The sequence below is a fragment of the Bison bison genome, unplaced genomic scaffold, assembly GCF_000754665.1.
Source record: "Bison bison bison isolate TAMUID 2011002044 unplaced genomic scaffold, Bison_UMD1.0 scf7180017864029, whole genome shotgun sequence".
NCBI lineage: Eukaryota > Metazoa > Chordata > Mammalia > Artiodactyla > Bovidae > Bison > Bison bison.
Window position 1 is genome coordinate 3,243,928 of NW_011494601.1, and position 13,841 is coordinate 3,257,768.

A 13,841-nucleotide genomic window follows, 5' to 3' on the forward strand; every position below is an offset into this window, starting at 1 on the left:
CTAAATTCACAACATTTTCTATTAAATATATTTCACATCTATGAACAAACAATAGTGTTAACTACTTCATTTATCATGAATGTACCCAATCAGAAATCACTGTTTTTATGAGAAGTTGACAAGGATGAGACTTTGGGAAGTTTAAGTTCTGATGATGTTACTCCACTAGCAGGTATGTATACAATAAAATGGGTCTCTAATATTTTATTTAAGTCTGCTGCTGCTAAGTCACTTCAGTCTTGTCCGACTCTGTGTGACCCCATAGATGACAGCCCACCAGGCTCCCCCGTCCCTGGATTCTCCAGGCAAGAACACTGGAGTGGGCTACCATTTCCTTCTCCAATGCATGAAAGTGAAAAGTGAAAGTGAAGTCGCTCAGTCGTGTCCAACCCTCACGCGACCCCATGGACTGCAGCCTTCCAGGCTCCTCCATCCATGGGATTTTCCAGGCAAGAGTACTGGAGTGGGGTGCCACTGCCTTCTGTTACAGGCCTCTAAATATGCCAGAAATCATTGAGTTGTACACTTGAAGTGGGTAAATTATCTGGCTGGTGAATTGTACCTCAATCAAGCTGTTTAATAATGAATGGAGTCCGGGTCTCTTGTGTGACTATGACACTTGTGCTCATTCACAGCTCTGCTCACTTTTCGGCATGGTTTTTTATACTGAAATAAAAGGAAATCAGGATGGGACGGATCGCTAGATGCCAAAAGACCACAAATGGCATTTCGTTTTCCCTGGGGCCATTTATATGATGCACACATTTCTAGGTATTTATAAATAAGTATATCTAATGTGTTGGGCATGGGAGAAGACCCCAAGGCCCAGCTCTTCAATAAAGCCCTCCTTTGTCACAAGGTGCCAAAATGCAGGAGGAAGTCACAACTCTCTCCCTGGACAAAGGGGCTGAATGTCTTGATCATGAGTCATTAACCCGTCTGGTCCTCATGTGTAGGTTGCAGTGCTGGGCAGGGGCCAACTTCGGGGGACCAGTGCCATGTTGGCCTACGGGGAGGAATTGGATGTCTTGGTCAACAGGTCCAGGAAGGATGACGAGTGTGAGCTGACAGCTTGTTTGGGTCCTTGGTGGCTTTCAAGTGCAGCAGCCTCACAAAGGCTCCCCAGTTACCACACCCCGCCCCAGGGACCTCTGTTGTTTTACATTTTAGTTCAGTACTGTTAAGGATGGTGGTTGGTCAGTTTGTTCAAAGAAATACCCAAGGCCCAGAGCAACTCAGTGTCTTCTCTTAAAGCTGCCCCTGTGGGCATCCAAATTCAGATGACTTATTCCAGATAGGGAGTTAGCGGGCACTTTGCCATGCATGGGATGGCCCATGGCAGGGCTCATCAGCCCTCCCCTTGTCCTCCCTGAGGGTGGGGCAGCAGCCAAGGTTCTGGCATGGACTCCCAAGGTGTCTCTGGGGTTGGCTTTCTCCTCCTGCCCTCCTTGATTGATCTGAGTCAACCAGGCCAGCTGTGCACATGAAAGACTTCTATATGGATGGGGGCCTATGTGGGGAAACAAGAACTTATTTGGCAGTGACGTTGCCACCGAGGCAGGTAGCTCCCAGCTCGAGACTTGTGCCCTTGATGTCTTTTAGAGCTTGACCTTCCTGTCTGCAGAGCTGGGGATTCATCTGGCCGTGCGCCCAGAGTCTGGGAGTCAGCTCTGGGCTGACTTTATAACACACCTTTATTTCCTCTTTCACAGAGTGGGCACTTCCTTTGCCTTGGGCTTGGAGGGTCCCAACAGGTGGACTCTGGAAACTGGATAGTTTATTAGGCAGCCGGGCAGGGGTGGATGTGCACAGACACAGAGAAGGGAGATGGGTGGGCGGCAGCCAAACACAGCAGTGACGACCTGGGCGCTCCTGGTGAGAAAATGCCTCCGCTTTGTGTTGTCATCTGCTAATCTCCACAGAGGGTTGTTTACCATTCAGAATTTCACAGCCCTTGTGTAGGTAGGCTTGCAGGAGGCCTGTCAAAGGGGGAATGGGAGCGATGTAAGAAGAGAGAATGGCAAGCCACTTATGTTCTGTTAAAAATAACTGGAGGACTATACAGGGCTCGTTGTGAATTCTCAACCCAGTGTGTCCAGCAGAGGAAGCTGGAGAAAGCGGCCGAGGCAAACTGCACGCCTGTTATGTGTGCAGGCTGTTCTAGGTGCTTTGCAAACATAAACTCGTTTAATCCTTGTCACATGCCAGTGAGGAGACTGGCATTATCTTCATTCCATAAATGGTCCAGAGAGGTTAAGAAAGGTGTTTGAGAATCCTCTGCAATAGGTGATCTGTGGGGAGTAATCTGTACTAGGCGAAGGGACCAGAGTGAAGCTTGGGTGCAGCTGACCTCCGACCAGGCAATTCTGAAGCAGCTCAGGCTCTAGAACACAGAAGGGGCTGTATCTACTGCACGCTCTTTGTATACACGCCCCGGCCCGCCAGTTTACCTGTGGGACCCCTTCCTCCTCAGAAGACTCTGAAAGGAGGCTGCTACAGTCCCCACTTTATAGGTGAAAAGACAAAGGTTCAGAGAGGTGCCTGAGGCAGGTAGTCGGCGTTCTTTCCAAGGAATCCAGCCTCTGTTTGGTGCCACTTGTGTGAGCTGCTAAGTCTCATTTTCAGAAACCTTCTTTTCTCTCTCTCGTTTTCTTTTTCTTGTTCCAGGAAACCACTTGAAAGCTTTGCTGCCCTTGACGAAGAGTGTTCCAGGTCAGCTCACATTCTAGAAGCATCTGTGACTGAGGGTATTTTAAGAGCGAGTGAGCAGGCAGGGAAATTTGGAAGGCAGCCAGTTCCCTGATCTGTGTCTTCCAGGGGATGGCGGTGGCCAATAGAGAGGATGGAGGTTTTTCTTTTTTTTTCTATTTGCTTTCTTTAGAGGGAGCATCACTGCTTCTGCAAATACAGACTTGGGGTGAGAACAAGAAAAAAATTGACTAAAAAATTTCTCATATGTGGCTGTGTTCTACATTCTTGCTTCTCCAAGTGCCGTCTCCAAACCATCACCATCAAGGACACTCTTTAGAAACACCAGTTCCTACAAGACACCAAGACACCTACTAAGTCAGAATCTGTATTTTAACAAGGTCTCCCGGTGACAGAGAGAGGCAAATGCACTTTAATTGGAGAAACCCCAATCTCTGCCAGCTCAGCAAAGCCCACATCTGGAATTTGTCTTCACACCCTCCCAGAGATGTCATCATGGCACCTCCAAGAGGTTCTGTCCAACATCGAACTCGAATCCTCCCCCAAACCTGCTCCTCCTCTGTGTTCTCATTTCCAAGGCTCCACCTCCCACGGCCCAGGACCACACCCAAGCCTAGGAGACCTCACGCTCTAGACTCCTCTTGTGTTGGCGTCCTGTGTCTTTCCTCATTGTCACTCCCCATTCCTCAAACACCTAATCTAGGCTTGCTGACAGTTCTCGCGATGCCAGAGTGCTCTTCCCTGAGCCCAAATCTGAAGGTGTCATCCCCCGTGGTAAGCCCTCTCTGGCTTCCCACTGTTTACTGAACAAGGTTCGAGGCTCTCCGAACTGGTATGAGCTGCTCTTGCGCATGTCTCCAGCCTCGCTCTTCCTGTGAACCTACGTGCTCAGTAGAATCTGACTCCACGACGCTATGGGCTGCAGGCCACCAGGCTCTTCTGTCCGTGGGATTCTCTCTACCTACTCCTCCAAAATGATGGCAAATTGTTGTTCTTCTGTGTACAACATGCCCTCCGCCCCACCACCCCCAGCTGCTTTGCAGTGTTTCCTTTATTTTTGTCAGCAATTTGATTGTAATGTATTGTTGTTTGGTTTTGTTTGTATTTTCCTTGCCTAGGGTTTGCTGAGCTTTTTTCGGGGTCTGTGGGTTTATAAACTTCCTCAAATTTGGAAATGTTCGGCCAGTTTTTTTGCCAAATATAGTTTTGCCTCCCATCCTTCTATGGTTATGTTTGGCACTCTGATATCTCACAGCACACCAAGGTTCTGCTATTTTTGAATATCTGTGCTTCACCATGGATAAATTCATCTGCTAAGTCTTCAGGTTCACTGATCTCTCTCCCTACAGCATCTAATCTGTTGTCAATCTCATCTGGTGGAATATGCATTTCAGATATTGTATTTTCTTAACCTCTAGAAGTTCCATTTGCTCCTTCTTTATAACTTCTACTTCTCTCCTTTTTCTGTTCCTGTTTCCCTTTAAATGTTTGAACATGAGAATCATTTTAACATCCTTGTCTGCAAGTTTCACCACCTCTATTTCTCACCCCTTTTATTGACAGGCTTTTCCTTTTTCATAGGCTTTCTCTTCCTGCTTCTTGGCATCTGGTGAGTTTTAGTGAACAATGGACATGGTGAATTTTATGTTGTTGAGTGTCTGGATCTTGTCATCTTCCTTTAACGGGAGTTGGTTTTGGTCCTGGGGAGCGGCTAAGCTACTTACAGATTGTTTGATCATGTTCAGTCTATTTCTGAGATTTGCTAGGGCAGATCTAGAGTAGTCTTCACTGTAGGGATAGTTCAGCCTGAATAGTCAGATGTGACCCCTCTGAGATCCCACTGAAAGTCTATGTGACTGCTGAGGACTCATCATTCTTGTTGTCAGTGTTCAAACATCACCCCGCCCTGTGTAAATACTGGGAGTTATACAGCTTCCAATCCCCTATTCACTGTTTACACGATTTTGTGGAATTTCACGCTGTGCACTAAGGCCCCATACTTACTAAGGCCCATGGAGACTCTTCTTTGGATTTCTGGAGCTCTTTTACTCTGTTTCAGAAATATGTCCTGCAACTTCCAGCCATGCCAACCTTCCCAACCTTCCTTCTCCAACCCTGGAATTCAGCAAGACTGTGAGTCCTGTTGGACCTCGCCTCCCTGTGTTGTGGCCAGAACTTGCCTCTAGGCAGAAAGCTGAGGTGGTCACAGGTAGAAAGCTGAGAAGACTGTAGGACTCCCCTGATATATTCTCTCAGAGATCACAGTCCTGTGCTGCCTGTTGCCCCACGTTTGGGAAGAAATGTTTCGTGTATTTGCTCCATTTTTCTACTTGTGCAGAGCAGGAAGGTATGTCCAGTCCATAATATTTCATCCTGTCTCAATTTTAAGATTTTGATGATATTCCCTCTGGCTAGAGAACCTTCCTATGGGACTGTTCCATCCTGCTCCCCAGCAACTTCAAATATGCTATATCACAGGAGGTCTCTTTTCCTGGACAAGTCCCATTTAAGGTGGGTTATGCCCAACCTGAGCTAGAATCTGATTCCCAGCACTTCCTGCAGTGCCAGGAATGGTTACAGCAGCAGTCACTCACAATTGGGGTGGCATGTTGCAACAGACAAAGCACTTTCCTTTTTCTAAAATTATCTTTGCAAAATCCTGGCAAGGCCAACAAGACACAGTGGCTCAGAGACGTGCAGGGCCTGGTCACACAAGCAGCATGTTGCCTGACTCCAGAGCCCACACTTTGGGATTTGCCAGCAGCACCTAAACGCCCTTCATTCCAGTCCTCTGTCCCAACCGAAGACGCTGGCAATGTCTTCTCTTGGTTTGCAGCTGCACAGACAGCACTCCACCTGCCGAATCCATAAGCTTCTATTTGTTGTGACATTGCAGCTATTTCGGAACAAACAATTCTGCTCTCACAGCAGCACTGTTATGACTCCGGCTAGGGAAGGAGCAGTGGGAACCCAGGGGTCACTAGGGAAGAAAGCCGGGTGGCAGGTGAGCCTGTTAAGAGCGGTGATAAAGCCTCCTGCAGACTAGATGGTGAGGGGGAGCTGCCCTCAGATGGGTGCTGATTCAGGTCTCAGCCAAGTGGACGTGAGGTTCTGGCACTGCCCTGGAATATGTAGAAAGGGTCAGAGCGAGGGCTAGATGGTGCATAGCCCTAAGAAGAGGGATTTTTGAACATAGAGGAAACATTTTACTTATCAAGCACCCATTCCATAGCTGTTCAAAGAACGATTGGTGGAGAAGTTTTTGACATTATGAATATAATATATGATTGGGCTTCCCTGGTAGCTCAGATGGTAAAGAATCTACTTGCAATGCAGGAGACCCAAGTTTGATCCCTAGGTTGGGATGATCTCCTAGAGAAGAGAATGGCTACTCACTCCAGTGTTCTTGCCTGGAGAATTCCATGGAGAGAGGAGTCTGGCAGGCTGCAAGTCCATGGGGTCTCAGAGAGTCAAACACCAGTGAGCGAATTTCACTTTCACATGTGCTTAATTAGAGGAGAAAGTAGAAGTCACCCAAGAACAAAACAAATGCATTGTCTTTGATGATGTCACTCAGAGACAACGACTCACCAGTTTGCTTTCTGTCCTTTCAGAAACTTTTAGAAACAGAAATGTTGGAATATAATTTACGTGAAACAGAAGCCATTCATTATAAGTGTATGGTTTGATGAGCTTCAGGAATTTTTTACAACTGGGAATGTGTTACTACACTCAAGAACACTTCCATCACCCCCCAGAATCTATCGTCCATTTGCTGTCAGCCTCTGCTCTCACCCCCAGCCCCAGGCAAATGCTGATCTGCCTTCAGTCTCTTTTCTAGAAATTTCATATACATGGCATCCTGTGACATATACTCTATAGTATGTGGTATCTGATGTCTTTCACTTAGCATAACACTTCTGAGGCCCCCTGTGTCGTCAACGTGTGTCGGGCACTCATTCTTTTTCTATCGTTTACAGTATTCTCTGTCTGAACGTGTTAGTGTTTATCCCTTGGCTGGTTGATGGGCTTTTAAGTTGTTTCCAGTTTTGAGCCATTGTAAGTCACATTGCTGTGAACAGTCTTGTACAAGTCTTTGTTTGGACATATGTTTCCATTTCATTTAGGAAGATATTCAGGAGTAGAATTGTTGGTCTGTGTGGTAGGTGTCTGACTTGATTAGGAAACCATCAAACTGTACCATTTTATATTCTGACAATCTAAGACGCTTCCAGTTTCTCTATGTTCTTTTCAACATTTGGCATTGCCAGTCTTTTTGATTAGAGTCATTCTAGTAGATGTGGAGTGATATCTCAGGCATGGGTGTGTGCTCAGTTACTAAGACTCTTTGTGGCCCCATGGACTGTAGCCTGCCAGTCTCCTCTGTCCCTGGGATTTTCCAGGCAAGCATACTGGAGTGGGTTGCCATTTCCTTCTCCAAAATATGATATCTCACTTTGATTTTAAGATGCATTTCCTTAATACTAATGGTGGTGGGTGAGCCTGTTTTTTCGTGTACTTATTGGGTATTTGTGTATCTTCTTTGGTGAGAGGTCTGTTCAAATATTTTACCTTTTTTTTTTTTTAAACAGTGTTGTTTAGCTTCTTATTGAGCTGTAAGAGTTAAAAAAAAGAAATATAGATATATAGATATATCCTGGAGAAGGGAAAGGCTACCCACCCCAGTATCCTGGCTTGGAGAATTCCATGGACTGTATAGTCCGTGGGGTCACAAAGAGTCGGACACGATTGAACAACTTTCACTATATATATTCATACCGTATATACATCCCTATCAGATGCAGGACTTGCGATCCATCTGTAGTTCATCTTTTCATTATCTCAATGCTGTTTTCTAAATAGGTTTTTATTTCTCTTTTTTGGTTTGTTTTGATGAAATTCAATTTAGTAATTTTTATTTTCAGAATTTTTATGTAAGTGTATTTTAACAAGATAGTAAAGGTGCAATTATGTTTTATTATTTTTAACTTGATAAACTGTGTTGATTGATTTTTAAAGTTACCATACCCAGATTATATCTACATAATCATGGTGCATTATCCGTTTAATATATTTCTGAAATTTGATATACACATGTAAATTCACTGGTAATAGTATTTTGTAGATTTGGGATTTTTTTTGTATATTATCTTTGTCAAACAAGGTTATTAGGAGTATTCTAGCTTGTAAGGTGAACTGAGTATTGCTTTATCTTTATTTTTAGCATTCTAAAACACTTTATATATCTTGGTAATGACTTATTCCTTGAATTTTTGAGAAAAAAAAAAAAAAACAGCTTGTGAATTTAGTCTGTTACTTTTATTATGTAGTTGCAACCTGGTTAGAAATATAATTCATTGACTTCTGTTCACTTTTTCCAAGGGTTTTGCTCTGAGGAAATTTTCATTTTTAAAGTTAATTTTATATTTTCACAGAAAAGCATGCATTTGATTGTGACTTCAACATATTTCACACACTTGGTAAATATGTCCTCATATTTGTTTTATAGTGCTGTCCATGCAATACCAAGGGTCCCATTGCTTTCCCCAATCCTAATTATGAGTATTATTTTGTCTCTTTTACTTTTCTTAACTAGACTGACTAGTTGTTTCCCTATGTTGTTGGTTTCCATGTTTTCCATGACTTTTCTTAACTAGACTGACTAGTTGTTTCCCTGTGTTGTTGGTTTCCATGTTTTCCATGCCCCTTGGCCCCTCCTCGGATTTTGACCAATCTCATTTGATTTCTGAGATGGGGCAGTTGATAGATTTTTTTTTACACCAATTTCTGGAAGTCACAGCCATCCTTTTAAGGAGTTGTCCTTCTATAGGTGAAGATACTGAGGTTCAGAGAATTCACAAGGTATATAATAGAGCTGGGATTGGATACAAAGCCAGTCCTTCTTCCCGAGATCACGTCTCATTCCTGACAAGTGCTAAGGGGTGAGACAGCCAACCTCTTCCGACAGACACACAGGCCATCAGTAAACTGCCACCAGTAGGGTGCACAGGGCAATGCCCTCGCCCTCCCCACGCGTGGTCTCTGTGACCATTCCAGCCCCTCCCTGTGAGGCTGCAGGGCCAGAGCTGCTAAGTCCGCTAGCTACACATTTGCATGTTGAGCCCCAGAAGCGTCAGTCCGAGTCTCTTCCCTTGCTGTCAAAGAGATGAATGGGTGTGATATGGATGTGTGCTGGGGTGTGTATATGAGAGCAAGGCAGAAGGCCAAGCATATGTTGTTCCCCATCAGCACTGCCCAGAGAAAAGAGGCTGACCAAATATTTGGCAAGATCCAGTATTACACTATTTGGAAAGATGTTCTTTCAAAGGAGGAGAGAGGGGTGTGGTACGAAGGCCTGCCATAGCCTGTGGCCATCTACCCCTCTTTCCCAAGCCTTCTCCCAACAACTCACACCAAGACTCCAGGCACAACTGGAAATCTACTAATCACTACAATGTTTCCCAAGTTTTTAGACACTCAGCTAATATACAAGCAGCCTGGTTGCAGGACTCTTTCCCCAGTTGTGAATTAATAAGTAGTACTCAAACTTCTAAATGAGGCAGGAGGATACCTTGCAATGCTTCTGTGATTTCCTACAGAAAGACTGCTCTGAATATTTTTTTCATAAAGGTCTTTGCACATGAGACCGTATACGTGTTAAGAGGCGAATGCGTTAGGAGCCTGGACTCAGCTGGAGCCTATGGAGGATTTCCTTGGTTTCTGAGCATAATGTTCCCATCTCCTGATTTCTCTGAACAGAAAATGGAAGAGAGAATGAGGGAAAATCCTATTTATTTGTATTCATGAACTTGGCTGTAATCAATTATGCCATATAGGATGTCATACAATACTGCTTGTTTAAAAAGCCTATTTTTCAAATTAAAACAAAACAAAACAAAAAACTCTCTGCTACAGCCTGAGAATCCCAAAGCTCCAATGCCCTCTCCTCCATGAAGCCATCCCAGATCCCCCAGGTGGACATAGTACTCTCTCCTCAGACCTCCTGGGGCTGCTTGATTTTACCTTCTGTTGGCTCTTCTTGGCACCTGCCTCATGTTCAGTTATTCTTTCATTCAGTATTTATTGAGATGCAACTGTGCCACGTGATCAAAGACATCTTCACATATTGAGGTATGAGAACGTCATTCTGGCTTATATATGTGCTAATGTGAATTTTATACTAACTAAAACAGCCTCTTTGTGGCATATCAAACATACATTGAACATCTGCTTTAACAGTTTTAAAAACAGGTACAGTGACCAGAAGTAAAGAATGTCCATGTTGAAAATAAAGATTAAATGCTTCCCTTCCTGAGACACCAGTTCTGGTCCTCCTCTGATGATGAGACTCCCTTCCCAGGTGCCCAGGCCACACTGACTTGCTGGGGAAGTGCTCATCTGTTTTTATTGAAGCCTTGAAGGAATGCATCCTTGACTTGTTTTATGTTCTTTGTTCTGACAGGACATAAAACTGTCCTGAAAACCCTGCTTCTCTGGAGCAGTTCTTCAGAGTTATTTTCCAGGCTATAGTCCTCAGTTTTGTGCAAGTAAAGCTACTTTCTATTCTTAGTATGGACTGTTTATGGATTGTTTTCATCGACAGACATGGTAGGCCACCATGATACATGAATCAGATGTGCTGTGAGTTCCTCAGGGAACTTGCAGCCTGGTGATAGAGACAGAGCATGAATAAGAATCTTACAAATTGTGATGGGTGCTCTGAAGGACAGAAGTCAAATAGGAGCTTGTTTAGATGAGAGGATCAGAGGATGAAAAGAGCCAGACATGTGCACAGCTATAGGAGAGGACACAGGGCAGACTGTCCAGGAGACAGGCACCCAGCTGTCACTGTGGCTGAAGCTCAGTGAAAGAGAGAGGGATGAACTGATGAACAGAGGATTATGCTCCCCACAGGTCTTATTCATCCCTTGTCACAACCCTGTCACCACAGAGACCTTATTGGGTGTCTTCCTCCAACTCAAGAGCAGAAGCTCCTTTAGCACAAGAACTGGATCTGAGTCATCTCCAGGATCCTTATCCTCAGCACTGGGTCTGGCTCTGAATCAGACCACGATTAACAAACGAGCAGAGTTGGGGTGAACATCTTCCTTGATGAAATAATAGATACAGGAATTATATGCCCACCAGAGTAGGGACTATTTCAAGCGCAGCCAGAACCAGCCAGGAAAACCTACCCTTTCCCTGAGCCTCATCTATAGACTCCTCATCTATCACAAGAGCAGCTCTGTTTGCCCATCTGCATCCCAGGATCCTTTGTAAGTGCACAGTTCAGTGAGAACATGTGTGGAAAGCACTGTTGAGCCCCAGAGACACACTGGATCAACAGAGGATGGTCCGTGACCCCCATTCATGTTCTAGAGAGAAGTTCCTAAACCAGCTTACCCCTCCCTCATCCCACTTAGCCTCGGCGCCAGGCTCCCTAGAGACTATAGACCAGCAGTGCCTCATCTTTTCTGTCTTTCCCAGGAGTGGTGGGGGGATGCCTGCTCAGAGGCGACCAGATAGGAAATGTCCATAACATGAGAAGCCAGCCTGCAATGTGTGTTGGGGAAATGCATAATTGATGGGCAGTCCATCAGGGAACTTCTCAGAAGACCAAATTGTAATCAGCAGTGGCACTTGGTCATGACAGAAACTCCTTTCACATCCTGGTGCCATCATAAACATGGCGAGCAAGTCCCCCTGGTCCTTAAGAAGCATCCTGACTTCAGTAGGTCGCCTTGGGTCGCTGCAGCTGCCTACACTCTGGCTGCTGGATTTGCAGTAGGCGTTGGGCTGCAACCATGGCTCTGATGTCCTTGGAGAGTAGACCAGTGAGCGCTCGGTCCTTTCCGCACTTGGGCAGGTTAAGAGGGGGAGCCATTTCTCCCACGGCAAGAGCAGGAGAGGGCGTGCACTCCAAAATGTGAAAATGTGACACGGCTCCTGCCACAATGAATTATTCACACGCCACGATGAATTAATAACCTGAGCTTGGAATTCATTTTATTGGGTTTCCAAAAAGGTGAGTATTTCAGAGGCAGGAGGGAGGTGGCCTATACCGCTCGCCCTCCCCCCAACCTAAATCATTGTGGGCGGGGGTGGGGGGGCACAGAGACTCACCCACACCAAGTCACCCAGAAATTCCATTTTTTACTGTGTTGGCAGGTGACTCGTGGGCTCTACCTGTAATTTCTTTTTGACCTTAATAAGAAATTACAATATCCCTAATTGCCCCAGAATCTTCCCCTGTGGCAGACGTAAAAATTTCAAATTAAATGACTTTTGCTCTTCCCTGAGGTTGGCGAAGACAGCCTTGTAGACACAAATCCCTTTACACTTGGACACGGAGCAAGGAATTAAGATGGATGGCGCCAGCCCTCTTTGCCTGCTGCACACCTGCCGGCCTCGCTCCCGGCCCTTCACCACCTCCCTCCTGGCTGGTTTCTTGACAAGTTCATTGCTGTTCACCAGAAAGCGATCAGCAGAGTCTTGCTTCTGGAGAAGTTAAGCGCAGGCCAGCAATCCCTCAGGGGTTCAGCGGATGAAAGGCTGCGAAAGAGGGTTTGGAAGCGCTTCACAGAGGGGCCCACATCTCCACATACGTCAAGAGAGCTATTGTTTGGGGGAAACTAAGCTGTATTGGAGACTTTGGGAATTTCAGGGAGGTTTTGCAAGAATTCAAAGAAGCAAGTGGGAACCCAAAGACACAACCCACACTTACTGAATGCGTACTATGTGGTCAGTTTCCTGTCAGGCTTTCTCAAGCCATTGTCTTGCGGAATCCCCAGAGCACCAGTGGACTCGTTATTGCTATTGACCCACAGAGGTTAAATAATTCTCCCAAAGTCACTGAATGGGTGGGAGGGCCAAGCCTGCAGGGACCTAATATCCAATTTTCATTTCTGTGCATGCATGCCAATCCAGGTTTGTACTGGGGAAAAGAAAGCAGGCACACACAGGCACAGGGTTCCAATGACCGCAGCAGAGAACAAAGAACAGCGAGGCCAGGAGCCCTGGACTGGCCCCCTAGTGCCATCAGCAGCTCCCAGGGGCACTTTGGAAACATCCCTTTGATGCTCTGTACTTTGTTCTCCTTGGGCTTCCCTGGTGGCTCGGATAGTAAAGAATCTTCCTGCAAATGTAGGAGACCTGGATTCAATCCCTGGATTGGAAAGATCCCCTGAAGGAGGGCATGGCAACCCACTTCAGTATTCTTGCCTGGAGAATCCCATGGACAGAGGAGCCTGGCGGGCTACAGTCCACGGGGTCACAAAGAGTCAGACTCGACTGAGCAACTAAGCATGTCTTACTCTCCTCACTGGTGAGAAGCAGGTTTGAAGTCCAAGATCCCTCAGGCCCAGTTCTTCAAGCCTCTCCTCTTGCAGGTCCACGGATGAGGACAGTATGACTCAAGCAAGAAGCAGGGCCACAGAATTTTCTGGTCAATCTGGCCCAACCAGTTGCAAGGGCCTTGAAGCTCCTTGACAACATGCTCAGGGACTCTGGGCCTGGCTGTCAAATCCTCCAAGATAGAAATGAATGGGGCCCAAGGCTGTTTATGCTACCTTTAGAGAGGGCTGAGCAAAGTCTCCCACCTGCCAGTCTGAAGTACTGTCAAGATTCAATACCTGTTTATTGAGCAGACGGAGTATTTTTAGCAAAACTCCCCCAAGTGCTTTCTATATGTTGTCATTACATCCTTCATCTTCCTTGAATTCCTTCCACCCAGGGTCACCAGGATACTCTGTGACAGCCAGGCACTTGACCATCTCTGTCTCAGGGGGTGGTGGGGTGATTCAGGGCAAGTCTTGACTACATTTGATGGCCAAAACCTTATTTCTGGCAGTAAGAAGTTAGAAGAAGGGTCGAGTGTCTGGTAGAATAAAGAGTATGCACTATCGTGTCCAGTGGGCTTGCTTTGAAATGTTTCAGACACTTACTAGCCGTGTGATTCCAGACAAAACCTCTCCATCCATGTATCTTGGTTTTATTCTCTGAATCAAGAGATGTAGAAATACAGCCTTTTGAAATCAAAGCACAAGAAATGAAGGGTTTGTGTGCTTTCAGGCATGCTAACGGCACTGTGGTCTCTAGTGGATCTGGACCTGAGAGGGCAAGGTGAGTGGCCA